The sequence below is a fragment of the Streptopelia decaocto genome, assembly GCF_964273445.1.
Source record: "Streptopelia decaocto genome assembly, contig: HAP1_SCAFFOLD_45, whole genome shotgun sequence".
Lineage (NCBI taxonomy): Eukaryota > Metazoa > Chordata > Aves > Columbiformes > Columbidae > Streptopelia > Streptopelia decaocto.
In genome coordinates this window covers 1,164,515-1,177,767 of record NW_028117033.1, presented here as the reverse complement: position 1 = coordinate 1,177,767, position 13,253 = coordinate 1,164,515, and the positions used below count along the sequence as shown (strand labels likewise).

The 13,253-nt window shown below is 47.7% G+C and overlaps 1 long non-coding RNA gene across 3 annotated transcripts in view; it reads left to right on the top strand.

Annotated features, from left to right (window-relative positions):
• LOC309451968 overlaps window positions 1-13,253 on the top strand; it is a 163,209-nt gene that overhangs the window by 16,664 nt on the left and 133,292 nt on the right. The gene's annotated exons all lie outside the window — the stretch shown is intronic.

The following is a 13,253-nucleotide window of genomic DNA, read 5'->3' as shown; positions in this document are numbered from 1 at the left end:
ACTAATAAGAATAGAGAAAATAATACAAAATATACAAAACCAATCTTGAAAGTCTCAGCAACTGCAGAGCCGGCACCCAAAGTCCTGGATTAGACTCTGCAACCAAGTGGAGCTGGATTCAGTCTCTCACTAGGCCTCAGTTCTCAGGGATGAGCAGCAAGATCCTCTCCTAATGTCGGCCATAAGGAAAAAGGGACGAGATTCTCGTGGTCTCCCACTTTTATATGAAGTATTCACGTGAATGGAATGTTATACACAGTTGGTCAGTTTCTTAGTCACTTGTTTCTCGTCACCCCTCTCGCGAGATGTCCATCCATGCTTATCAATAAGTTTGCATTCCATTGCTAGGTTTACCAAAACATGTGTCTGTTTCTCCAGGAAAATGCAGTTAATATGAAGGCTTTAGCTGACAGGCAAAATTCACTGAAAGAGAAACTTGTTTTTAACAAAACCAGGACATTCCACCCCTTATAATATGCCATTCACTGAATACTTAAAGCTTATCAATACAATCTATCAACACAATCTAATTAATCACTACTACTATATATATACATACATATGTACATATATACACAGGAGTAATTAATCAGTAGACCATCCTTTAAAAAGTTCATTAAGTTCATTTTGTCACAATAGTCTCCCAGGGCAGGAAAAATGGTACAAGTGCATCTCATGACCACTGTTTGTGGGTTAAAGACATCAACTTCGAAGAAGTTGTCAGGCGCCACTCGAAGAAGCTAGCTCTGGTTTCATCATCACTGTCTTGATCTGAAAGACACTTATTAAATACTGTTAGTATGGCAATTCACATCATGCAGTTCAGTATTGCATATTTTCACCTAAACTCAAATCCCCTTGAGGTACACACCGAACTTCTCCATCCTTAAGCATCACCCACCAGGTGCTGCCAGGTCCCTGGGCAAAAACAATCCCGCGAATGGGTTTGCCTTTGCCTGAGGCAGGAGCAACCCAGACTGCCTTTCCTAGCATGTTTTTCATGTGTACTACAGGGACTTTATCTCCTTCTACAGTCCACAGAATTTCTGATTGGGCAGGCCCGGCTCGATTGGTTGATCCCCTGGTGTTGACCAACCAAGTGGCTTTTGCTAAATGTGAATCCCAGTTCTTAAAGGTTCCACCACCAAGTGCCTTTAGTGTAGTTTTTAGCAAACCATTGTACCTTTCAATTTTCCCAGAGGCTGGTGCATGATATGGAATATGATATACCCACTCAATACCATGTTCTTTGGCCCAATTGTCTATAATACTGTTTTTGAAATGAGTACCGTTGTCTGATTCAATTCTTTCTGGCGTACCGTGTCGCCAAAGGACTTGCTTTTCAAGGCCCAAAATAGTATTTTGGGCTGTAGCATGAGGTACGGCATATGTTTCCAACCATCCAGTGGTTGCTTCCACCATTGTAAGTACATAACGCTTACCTTGACGTGTTTGTGGAAGTGTAATATAATCAATCTGCCAAGCTTCTCCATACTTATACTTTAACCATCGCCCCCCATACCATACAGGCTTTAACCGTTTTTCTTGTTTGATTTTGGTGCAAGTTTCACATTTATGAATAACCTGTGAAATAGTGTCCATAGTTAAATCCACCCCTCGATTGCGAGCCCATTTATATGTTCCATCTCTACCTTGATGCCCTGAAGCATCATGGGCCCACCGAGCTAGGAAAAGTTCACCTTTATGTTGCCAGTCCAAGTCCACCTCAGCTACTTTAATCTTAGCAGCTTGATCCGCTTGTTGGTTGTTTAGATGTTCCTCGGTGGCTTGACTTTTAGGCACATGAGCATCTACATGCCGAACTCTCACAGGCAGGCTCTCTAGCCGAGCAGCAATGTCTTGCCACAGTGTGGCAGCCCAAATGGGTTTACCTCTGCGCTGCCAGTTGCTTTTCTTCCATTGCTGTAGCCACCCCCACAAGGCATTTGCTACCATCCATGAGTCAGTATAGAGATAAAGTATTGGCCACTTCTCTCGTTCAGCAATGTCCAAAGCCAGCTGGATGGCTTTCACTTCTGCAAATGGACTCGATTCACCTTGTCCTTCAGTGGCTTCTGTAACTTGTCGTGTGGGACTCCACACAGCAGCTTTGCACCTTCGATGTTTTCCTACAAGACGACAGGATCCATCTGTGAACAGTGCATACTGCTTATCAGTCTCTGAAAGAGTATTATACGGTGGTGCTTCTTCAGCACGTTTTACTTCCTCATCTGGAGACATCCCAAAGTCTTTGCTTTCTGGCCAGTCTGTAATCACTTCTAAGATCCCTGGGCGATTGGGATTTCCAATTCGAGCTCGTTGCGTGATCAATGCAATCCATTTACTCCACGTAACTTCGGTCGCATGATGTGGAGAGGGAACTGTCCCTTTGAACATCCAGCTCAGCACCGGCAGTCGAGGTGCCAGGAGGAGCTGTGCTTCAGTACCGATCACTTCTGAAGCAGCTCGAACTCCTTCATATGCTGCTAGTATCTCTTTTTCAGTTGGAGTATAGTTGGCCTCAGATCCTTTGTATCCTTGACTCCAAAAACCTAAGGGTCAACCTCGGGTTTCTCCTGGTGCTTTCTGCCAGAGGCTCCAGGTAAGTCCATTATCTCCGGCTGCGGTGTAGAGCACATTTTTAACATCTAGTCCAGTCCGAACTGGTCCAAGGGCCACCGCATGAGTTATCTCACGCTTCATTTGTTCAAAGGCTTGTCGTTGTTCAGGGCCCCACTCAAACTGGTTCTTTTTTCGAGTCACTCAATAGAGAGGGCTCACAATGTGGCTGTAGTCAGGGATATGCATCCTCCAAAAACCTACAACGCCCATGAAAGTCTGTGTCTCCTTTTTATTAGTAGGTGGAGACATTGCAGCAATTTTGTTGATCACATCCATTGGGATCTGACGACGGCCATCTTGCCATTTTATTCCTAAAAACTGGATCTCTCGTGCAGGTCCCTTGACCTTGCTTCGTTTTATGGCAAAACCAGCATCCAAAAGAATCTGAATTATTCTCTCACTTTTCTCGAAGACTTCTTTTGCTGTGTCGCCCCATACAATGATGTCATCAATATATTGCAAGTGTTCTGGAGCTTTACCTTGCTCCAGCGTGGTCTGGATCAGTCCATGGCAGATGGTAGGACTGTGTTTCCACCCCTGGAGCAAGCGATTCCACGTGTACTGGATGCCCCTCCAGGTGAAAGCAAACTGCGGCCTGCACTCTGCTGCTACAGGAATAGAGAAAAATGCATTAGCAATGTCAATTGTAGCATACCACTTAGCTGCCTTTGACTGCAGTTCAAATTGCAGTTCTAGCATGTCAGGCACAGCAGCACTCAGTGGTGGCGTAACTTCATTCAGGCCGCGATAGTCCACAGTTAGTCTCCACTCATCACTAGACTTACGCACTGGCCAGATTGGGCTGTTAAAAGGTGAGCGAGTCTTACTGATCACACCCTGGCTTTTCAATTGACGGATCAACTTCTGGATAGGAATCAAAGAGTCTCGATTGGTGCGATATTGCCGACGTGGTAGCAATTGGCACCTGCTGATCGTCAACCATCAGCAGTCCTACAACAGAAGGATTGTCGTGAGACGATGTGGAGAATGCAAAATTGCCGGCAGGAGCTCTTTGAGCACGACGGGCGGGCCGGCGAGAGTAATGAGTCTAATTCAATATGAATTTAACATCAATACCCTTTAATGAACTCTTAACAACACTGAATATCAATGTCCCCAAGACCACGTTTTTCCAACCCTTATATACTCTATACCCAAAAGGCCATGCGGCAAGCACGGGCTACGATTGGTTACACTTGCAGTCATTCTTCCCCCCCCGCCACGATGGTGATTGGCTGCAGGGCACTGTCCACATGCGCAGCGACAACGACGGCGCCCTCCTGCAGCCTGGGTCGAGGGCAGACCAGCTTCTGTTTACTTCCATGCGGTCCTAGTGCACCCCAGCCACCTCAAGCCCTGGCTTGTTCACAGCATACAGCCCAAAAACTCCACAAAGGATTATCTGAAAGACCAGGCAAATCAGACAGATGTTCAATTGTCCACAGCTGCTATACCAAATGCTCACCTATACCCTTTTGGGTCCTTAAAATACCCTCTCTTGAGGTAGTCTATGCCAAGGATGCACGGAGCATCTGGACCAGTCACATTTCAGCCTCTACAACAGTCAGTTCCTGGGATCCCCCAGTCACTCCAACAATATTGATGGATTGCGTTCCTTTATAATTAGAAGGAATTATCGTGCACTGAGCACCAGTGTCCACTAAAGCTTTGTACTCCTGGGGGTGTGTTGTACCAGGCCATCATATTTGTACAGTCCAATAAACTCTGTTATCCCTTTCCTCCACCTGGTTGGAGGCAGGGCACCTCTAATTTCTGTTTTGCACAGTCTCTGGGTGTGAATTAGAGGTTCCTTCGAGAGCATCAGAATCTCTTCTGTTCCTTTAGTAAACTGGAGCAGCCACCTTCCTACGAGTTTTTCCTTTGATCTCACGTACTCGTTCTTGAAGTTCTGAGGTAGGTCTTCCATGCCACTTATTCATGTTTTCTCCTTGCTCATGTAGGAAGAACCACAGTGAACCTCTTTTTGTGGGCTGCCTCTGTCCTCTCTCTCGAGATTGGAAATGCCTTTTCCTAATAGCTGAAACACAGGTTTGTGCAGGTCGTGAATGGTATGTGTCTTCTCTGAGTTCTTTGATTTCTTGCAACAGCTTTTCAAACCGGTCATCAGATTTTTCACAGTTTCTCCACAGCAGAGACACAAGCCCATAGAGAACCAGCAAGGCTGTCCTCAAAGTTCCGGAGCTGCTCTATCACTTCAGTAATATCTTGTGCACCTCCAGCTGACCAGACCATTCCTGCCAATGACTGAGCATATGCAGGTGGTGCACTTTGTACAAATCTGCGCCACAGAGGTCGTGTACAATTGATTCTATCTGGGTCTGTCCCCTCTTGGCTGTTTGGTCCAAAATAAATGATCTCTCACACAGCTAATTCTCTCAGGAACTGAATACCTTTCTCCATAGTATTCCATTTCCCTAACTTGGATATACAATCTTCCTTGTAGGGAAATCTTACTTTCATAGCTGCCAGGAGTCGGGTCCAGAGACTAGTGGCGTTAGACTCTCTTGAAATTGCCCTATCAATGGTGGAATCTCTTGACAGAGATCCCAGCTGCCTGGCTTCACCACCTTCCAATTCAATTGTTTCTGCCCCATTGTCCCAGCATCGGAGCAGCCAGGTTAAAATATTCGCGCCTTCACGACGACTAAAGTCTTTTCGCAGATCTCTCAGTTCACCTGGAGAAAAGGACCGAGTGGTGGTCACTTCATCTCCTCCCTGTCCTGATGGTGCCCCTTGGGTTGATGTTGGCCCTGTGCCATCATCTGCTGCACGGGTAGTCTTTCTAGTGACTTTCTTACAACCGGCAACTGATGCTGGTATGGGTTCACCATCATTTGATTCATTTCCAGAGTCTGAATGACTGTCACAGTGATTGCTGTGGTTACAGCAGCAAGAGTGACCAGTGTGTGAAGAAGGGGGGGCTGCCTTGTTGGCCTTTGAGGCTGGAGAAGTAATGTTATCTGCAGCGACCTTGGCAGAGGAACTCTGCGGAGGAGTTGTAGCTTCAGCCTGAGAAGCCGCCGTTGGGGGGCAGTGGCTGCAGCGGCAGCTTTCGCTGTTTTGCTCTTTCTCGAGAGGCCAGGAGAGCTTTTTGTTAAAGCTCCCAAAGATGCACCGCAAATCTTAGGACTAAAAAGAGACGCAAACCTCCTGTTGAACCCCATTTCTCTTAACATTAACAGAAACTGACACACATTCATCAAACCTGATAACACCATGACAGATCTATCAAAACTCCAAGGATATTCAAAGCTCTCTAAAACATTTGTGAACTGTCCTAGTGAAAAAACGAAAGTATTGTTAGTCAGCCTTTCTAAAGATTCACTCGACCAATTAACAAACACAGAGCCATACTGCTCTTTAATCTCTCCTGGATGCTTTTCAAGGTAAAGCAGAAGCGAGTAGAAATTCATTAGCAGCTGCAGTATAACGAAATAAACCAGTGACAAACCACACAGTATCATCATGATCATTGTCCAGTTCCTTGTTGTTATATAATGAATACTTCAATTTAAAAAGAAGGCCCAATACAGATATGGAATCAGTGAGCACAATGTAGAAAATAACTGATACAACTTATGCCATAACATCTTTAAATCAGTGTAATTCACTTTGCCTTAATACCACTAAATAAAGTCCGAAGCAAACAGACGTGGAGTATCACAACTCTATGAGCTGGCACTGTGGCAAGAAAATTGAAAATTATGTCAGAGCAGTAGAAAAGCCAAAAAATCTCCAAATTTACCCCTTTCTCTTTGCCCCACGTTGGGCGCCAATTATCTGTAGAGGGTTAAGATTGCGGGGTGACAATAAAACCCTGGCAGATGTATTGTTAACCTCCTCTCCCCCCCACTTCCCTCTTTTTGCCCCTCCCTCTCCCCCCTTCCCACTAAGGACAGGCGATCGGGAGGGAAAGAAGGACCGAGAGAAGAGAGTTGGAAAAATTAACAATGTTTTACTAATGCTACTAATAAGAATAGAGAAAATAATACAAAATATAAAAAACCAATCTTGAAAGTCTCAGCAACTGCAGAGCCGGCCACCAAAGTCCTGGATTAGACTCTGCAGCCAACCGGAGCTGGATTCAGTCTCTCACTAGGCCTCAGTTCGCAGGGACGACTAGCAAGGTCCTCTCCTAATGTCGGCCATAAGCAGAAGGGAAGAAGCAAAGGCAAAAGGGAAAAGGGACGAGATCCTCGTGATCTCCCACTTTTATATGAAGTATTCACGTGAATGGAATGTTATACACAGTTGGTCAGTTTCTTGGTCACTTGTTTCTCATCGCCCCTCTCGCGAGATGTCCATCCATGCTTATCAATAAGTTTGCATTCCATTGCTAGGTTTAGCAAAACTTGTCTCTGGTTCTCCAGGAAAATGCAGTTAATATGAAGGCTTTAGCTGACAGGCAAAATTCACTGAAAGAGAAACTTGTTTTTAACAAAACCAGGACACCTCTCTTCTTTCCTTTTCTCTCACTCTCCTGCTTCCTGCCTCTTTTCTTTCAAATTCTCCATTTCAGTCCTGCAGCCCAACACTACTTTTTATTCTTTCTTCCCTTTCTCCTGCTCCCTTCGCTTTCTCCCTCTGTCCCATATCTTTCTTCCCGACTTGTCTGTTGGAGACTTTGGGCCACTTTGGCCCCAAGTCTGGGGATGGTTTGGCCAGTTTTCAGAGGCTTCGCTGGTGACAGCAGGGACAGCAGGCAGTGACAGGCCCGGGGCTCACAGGCTCCCCCTCCCCTAGGGGGCGCTCGGCTGCCACACCCAGCTGACATAGAGCCTTTGTCACAATGCCCGCTACCGTGGCGAGGATGCGGTGACTCTGCAGGTGACAGGGACACTGCAGGACTTGGTGTCAGCTCAGCAATTTCTTAGTTCCCCAAAGAAGCTGAATTCTGCAAATTGCTGCCTTTGCTGTTGAAATGATGTCATCAGGTGGGGGTTTTGGTGTAATACGCTGAAAACCAGAGCAGAAATGGTGAAATATTCCCATGATATGCATGATCCCTGCACCAAACCACCATGATTCAGCCTAAGGAGATCTGCAGCTTATTTTTTTGTACTGCCAGCAGATTGTGGAAGTACAGTATAAAAAACATCTTTATGGAGAGATCTTTGCATTTTAGGCTTAGTCTAAGTGTCTCAAGTAGCTGGGGGTTTTGTTTGGGCCTAATCCATAAGGTCTGATGGCTTTCCTCCTGCTCTGAAGGTGGATGTGGTAGAAAATATAAAGCAAATAAATGTCCTGCAGCCTAGCCTCTCCTTGCCTTGCCTTGCAGCCCTTATGCTTGGCAAAAGGAGAGGATTAAATGCTTTTGCTAGTTAAAGTAATCAATGAAATATCATTGCAAGTGTGGGTCTTACGGTGAGAGATGTCTGGATTTCTGTTCGTAATAGCACAAATCTTTTTAGTCTGTTCCCAGGAATTGATGGAATAGGAAAGGAGTCTAAAGTAGTGTACATATTCATTTTCCAAGTAACTGCTTTATATGTCTGTAATGGAGAAGAAGATTGTCTAGGAGAAGCCAGAGGAGTTCCATTCCACATCTCTGTCATTGGGTGGATTGGATGACTTCAGGGTTTGCAGTGACAGGAGTTTCCTGTGTGATTTACAGCTCAAATATGGTCAGAGAAACTGTCCTCATTTCATTTTTCTTTTCTCTCACATGGATACCCAGAGAGATTTTAACCTGGACTGCAGACTGGTGACTTCCACTAGTCTTTTGCTGACATGGTTAACTTAGGAATTAAAACATCAAACTTGTTTGTAAAGAAATTTTCAATTGGTGAAGGACATTTAGAGGAGGAATGATGCTAATGAACATATGTGGAATAATGTGAAATGACTCTTCAAAAAATAATAAAGGGAAAGTTTATGAAGAAAAAAAAAAAAAAAAAAAAAAGAATCAGGGCAGCTGATGTTTTCTATCCCTCAAATCCCTTGGGCAGGAGTCTGAAGAGCTCTCTATTAGTCATGGTGCCAGGATCTGTCATGTTTCTAGAAACTGAGTTTAGAAGCTTTTAGAGGTGATTTGATCAACATGTGGTCACCGTTCCTGGTCAGAGATCAGGGTAGGTGCAAGATTTTGCAGGGACATCTGGCTGGAAGTTTTGATTAAACAGTATGGAGGATTAAATAGTACATAGGATTAAATAGTATATAGGATTGCAGTACAAGTGCTTTGCATCCTCGACAAATTGCCAAATAAGTAGTAAAGTTAAACAGACTAGACTAGCATTTTAAAATCAGGAGTGACTGTCTGCAGGCTAAATCATGTTTTCTTGCTATTTGATACTGCACTATAGCCCTTGGGACTTGCTGTCTGGAAGAGAAAAAAAACCCTAACCAAACCAAATCTGAGAGGAAAAAAATCTGGGGAGAGTGCCTGCTTTGAAATCATGTAATTATTTTTTCTGTGTTGTGTTTTTTCAGGGTCCAGGTCTCCCTGTAGTGCTTTGTCTTACCCTAGAAGTTCATATACCCACTGCAAGTCACAATCAGGTTCTTTGTGCCCTGTCAGGCTCTGTGAAATTCTGTCAGGCTCTGTTGGGTTCTATTGGGCCCTGTCAGACTCTGTCAAGCTCTGTTGGGCTTTTTCATGTCCTCTTGGACTCTATTGGGGTCTTCCGGGTGCTTTCAGGCTTTGTTGGGTGCTTTCAGGCTTTGTTGGGCTCTGTCAGGCTCTGTCAGGCCCCGTCAGCCTCTGTCGGGCTTTGTATGGCTTTGTTGGGCCCTGTTGGGGGGTCTGTCAGGCTTTGTTGGGCCCTGTTGGGGTCTGTCAGGCTTTGTCAGGCCTTGTTGAGCTCTATCAGGCACTGTTGGGCCCTGTCAGGCTCTGTCGGGTTTTTTCAAGCTCTGTCAGGCTCCATGGGGCTTTGTGGGGCTTTATGAAGCTTTGTCAGGCCCTGTTGTGCTTTGTCAGGCTCTCTCGGTCTTTATTGGGCTTTGTCGGGCTCTGTCTGGCCCTGTCAGACTTTGCCTGGCTGTCAGGCTCTGATGGTCTCTTTGGGGCTTTGTTGGGCTTTTTTTGGGCTCTGTCGGGCTCTGTTGGCCTCTGTCAGGCTCTGTTGGTCTTGTTTGAGCTTTGTTGGTCTCTACTGGGCTTTGTTGGTCTCTGTTGGTCTCTGCTAGGCTTTGTCGGGCTCTGTTTGGCTTTTGGGGGCTCTGTCGGGCTTTAAGGGGCTTTGTCGGGCTTTATTGGGATTTGTCAGGCTTGGTCAAGCCCTGTCGAGCTCTGACAGACTTTTTTGGGCTTTGTCAGGCTCTGTCGGGCTTTGTTGGTCTTTGTCGGGCTCTGTCTGGCTCTGTCGGGCTCTGTCACACTCTGTCAGTCTCTTTCAAGGTTTGTTGGGCTGTGTTGAGCTTTGCCGAAAGAGACCAAAAGAGATTGACAGGGCCTGACAAAGACCGACAAAGCCCATTAAAGCCCGACAAAGACCAACAAAGCCCAACAGAGCCCAGAAAAATCTGACAAAGCCCAACAGAGCCTGACAGAGCCCGACAGAGCTAGACAAAGTGATAGAGCCAGACAGAGCCTGACAAAGCCCAACAAAGACCGACAGAGACTGACAAAGCCCAGCAGAGCCTGACAAAGCCTATCAGTGACTGACAGAGCCCAACAAAGCCCAACAGCGACTGACAGGGCCCAACAAAACCCAACAAAGCCCAACAGAGGTTGTAAAAAACCCCGACAGAGCTTTTAAAAAACCCGACAGAGCCCAACAAAGCCCAACAGAGCCTGACAAAGCCAGACAAAGTCTGACAGGGCTGGACAGAGCCCGACAAAACCCCATAGTGCCTGACAGGGCCCAAAAAAGCCCAAGAGGATTCAACAGAGCCTGACAGGGCTCAACAGAGCCCAATAGAGCCTGAGAGAGCCTGACAACACCTGACAAAGCCTGGCAGGGCCTGTACAAAGCCTCAAACCTGGACAGGGCCCAACAAAGCTGACAGAGCCTGACACAGCCTGACAGAGCCCGACAGAGCCCGACATGGCTTGACAGAGCCCGACAGAGCCTGACAAGGCTTGACAGATCCTGACTAAGCCCAACAGGGCCCGACAGAGCCAGACAGTGCTCATCAGAGCCTGATAGAGCCCAACAAAGACCGAGAGAGCCTGACAAGGCTTGACAGAGCCCAGCAGGGCCCGACAGGTCCTTTCAAAGCCTGACAGAGTCCAACAGAGACCAACATAGCCCAACCGGACCTGACAGAGCATGAAAAAGCCTGAAAGAGCCTGACAGGGTCTGACAGAGTCAAATAGGGGCTGGAGATCTTTTGCCAGTTCCTCAGCGATGGGGCTGGCCTCATCTCGCTTCATGTCTTTTAAGAACACCTTGACCATGAGTGGTGATCACCACGCAACCTTGACCTAGAACGATAGTTATGACTCTTCCCTTTGCCTCTTCTTGGAGATGGCAGCAATGGCGAGTAGGAATGGGAATGGGAACGACTCCGTGATCGAGAGCTGGAGCGAGCACAGGAAGAACCTGATCGTGACTTGCAGTGGGTATACGAACTTCTAGTGTAAGACAAAGCACTACAGGGAGACTTGGACCTTAAGAAAGCACAACACAGAAAAATAATTACATTATTTCAAAGCTGTCACTCTGCCCAGCTTTTTTCCTCTCAGATTTGGTTTGGTTGTTTTTTTTTCCTTTTCTCTTCCGGTAAGTATTAAAGTATTTGACAAGAATTTATACCTTATATTCTATTGTAATACCTTAATAAGGTGTGCCAGAGAAAGAGATGCAGGAGAGTCATTGATCTGTTCACAAAAAATTAGACACATGTTCAATTGTACATTCAAGCCATGATGAAGTGGGAGCGGGCCAGAGCCACCAAGAAGTCACTGGTGGCCATCTTCACATCATCCATCACACCCTGAAAAAGCGCCGCATAGAATTACAGAATCATCTTGGCTGAGAAAGCCCCGATCATTGAGTCCAACTGTTAACCCAACCCTGGCACTAACCCATGTCCTGAGAACCTCATGTCCGTCTGTCCAGCCCTCCAGGGATGGTGATTCCAGCACTGCCCTGGGCAGCCTGTTCCAATGCCCCACAGCCCTTTGGGGAAGAAATTGTTCCCCACATCCAACCTCAACCTCCCCTGGCGCAACTTGAGGCCGTTTCCTCTGCTCCTGGCGCTTGTTCCTGGGGAGCAGAGCCCGACCCCCCTGGCTCCAAGCTCCTTTCAGGCAGGTCAGAGATCAGGTCTCCCCTCAGCTCCTCTTCTCCAGCTGAACCCCCCAGGTCCCTCAGCCTCTCCATCACACTTGTGCTCCAGCCCCTCACCAGCTCTCTTGCTCTTCTCTGCACACTCTCCAGTAGCTCAAGGCATCAAGCGAAGTCTCCAAACGCTTGGGTCACCAAGATGAACAGCACCTCCCGCGATGCTGCAGGATGGAGCAGCTGCCACGGCACCAACCGCAGCGACTGCACAAACGGCACCGACTGCACTGGCCGCACCAACCGCCGCCGCTCCGTGTCCTGTGGCTGTGACAGCAGGGGCCCTCGCATTCCCGGCCCCAGTGCGCGCGGGCCTGGTGGCCATGGCTGCAGCGTCCCGGTCCCCGGGCAGCCCCGGCCTTCCCCGCAGCAGCCCTTCCCTTCCCTTCCCTTCCCTTCCCTTCCCTTCCCTTCCCTTCCCTTCCCTTCCCTTCCCTTCCCTTCCCTTCCCTTCCCTTCCCTTCCCTTCCCTTCCCTTCCCTTCCCTTCCCTTCCCTTCCCTTCCCTTCCCTTCCCTTCTTCCCCTCTCACTGGTGCTGGGAAATGGAGTCCAGCTCCGCTGGCCCTGGGGGAGTTTCAAACCTCTTTGCAAAGCCCACACACCTCATGGCTTAAAACACCGAAACCTTCTGCATGGGCTCTGCAAACCTGCTGTCTGAGTGTGTCCACTCCAGTGCAGAGCAGCTGCTAAGCCTGGAGAAAACTACGGAATTTTGCTTGGGCTGGAGAAGTCCCACACTGTCAAAATAAACTCACGTAGCTGGAAAGGATGAGAGCCCCCGAGCTCATCCATCTTCTCCCATGTCTGCTCTGTCTGATTTCAGAGTGGGAAAAGCAGTGTCCTTTCCTTCTGGGTGTCTCCATACTGCCTGTCAGGCACCTGGCAGCATGGAGAGCCACCTTCAAGATGCTGATTTAGGCAAGATGGCCCAAAACACCCAGCAGCAGCTCTTCCTTCGGTTTTCTCCTCGGTGCTTTTCTGCCATGCCCAGGAGGGGGTGCTCTCAGACAACTTCAAACGTGCTTTGCACACCCTCATAAAAACAACCACAACAAACTCCAGGCTGCACTGAAAAAAGCCCTGAGACGGCCGCTGCAGAGCTGCCATGGTCTGGAGCTGCTGGTGCCCACCAGCTGGGATGTTGCCTCTTCCCCACGAGGGTGGACGGGAACTGCTCATCCTCCAGATGATCAGAAATTTCAGTCCGGTCACTGGACGCTGTGGGGTTTGTGAAGGGACCTGCCCAGTACCTGGCGTCACAGCCCCGACCCGCTCCTGCCCGCCTGCTGCTGGCAACAAACCCTCCCTGGAGTGACCCCAACCTGGCCTGAGCCCAGGAGGCCCCATCCTGACACCGAACGTTGGGCGTTTGTCCCATC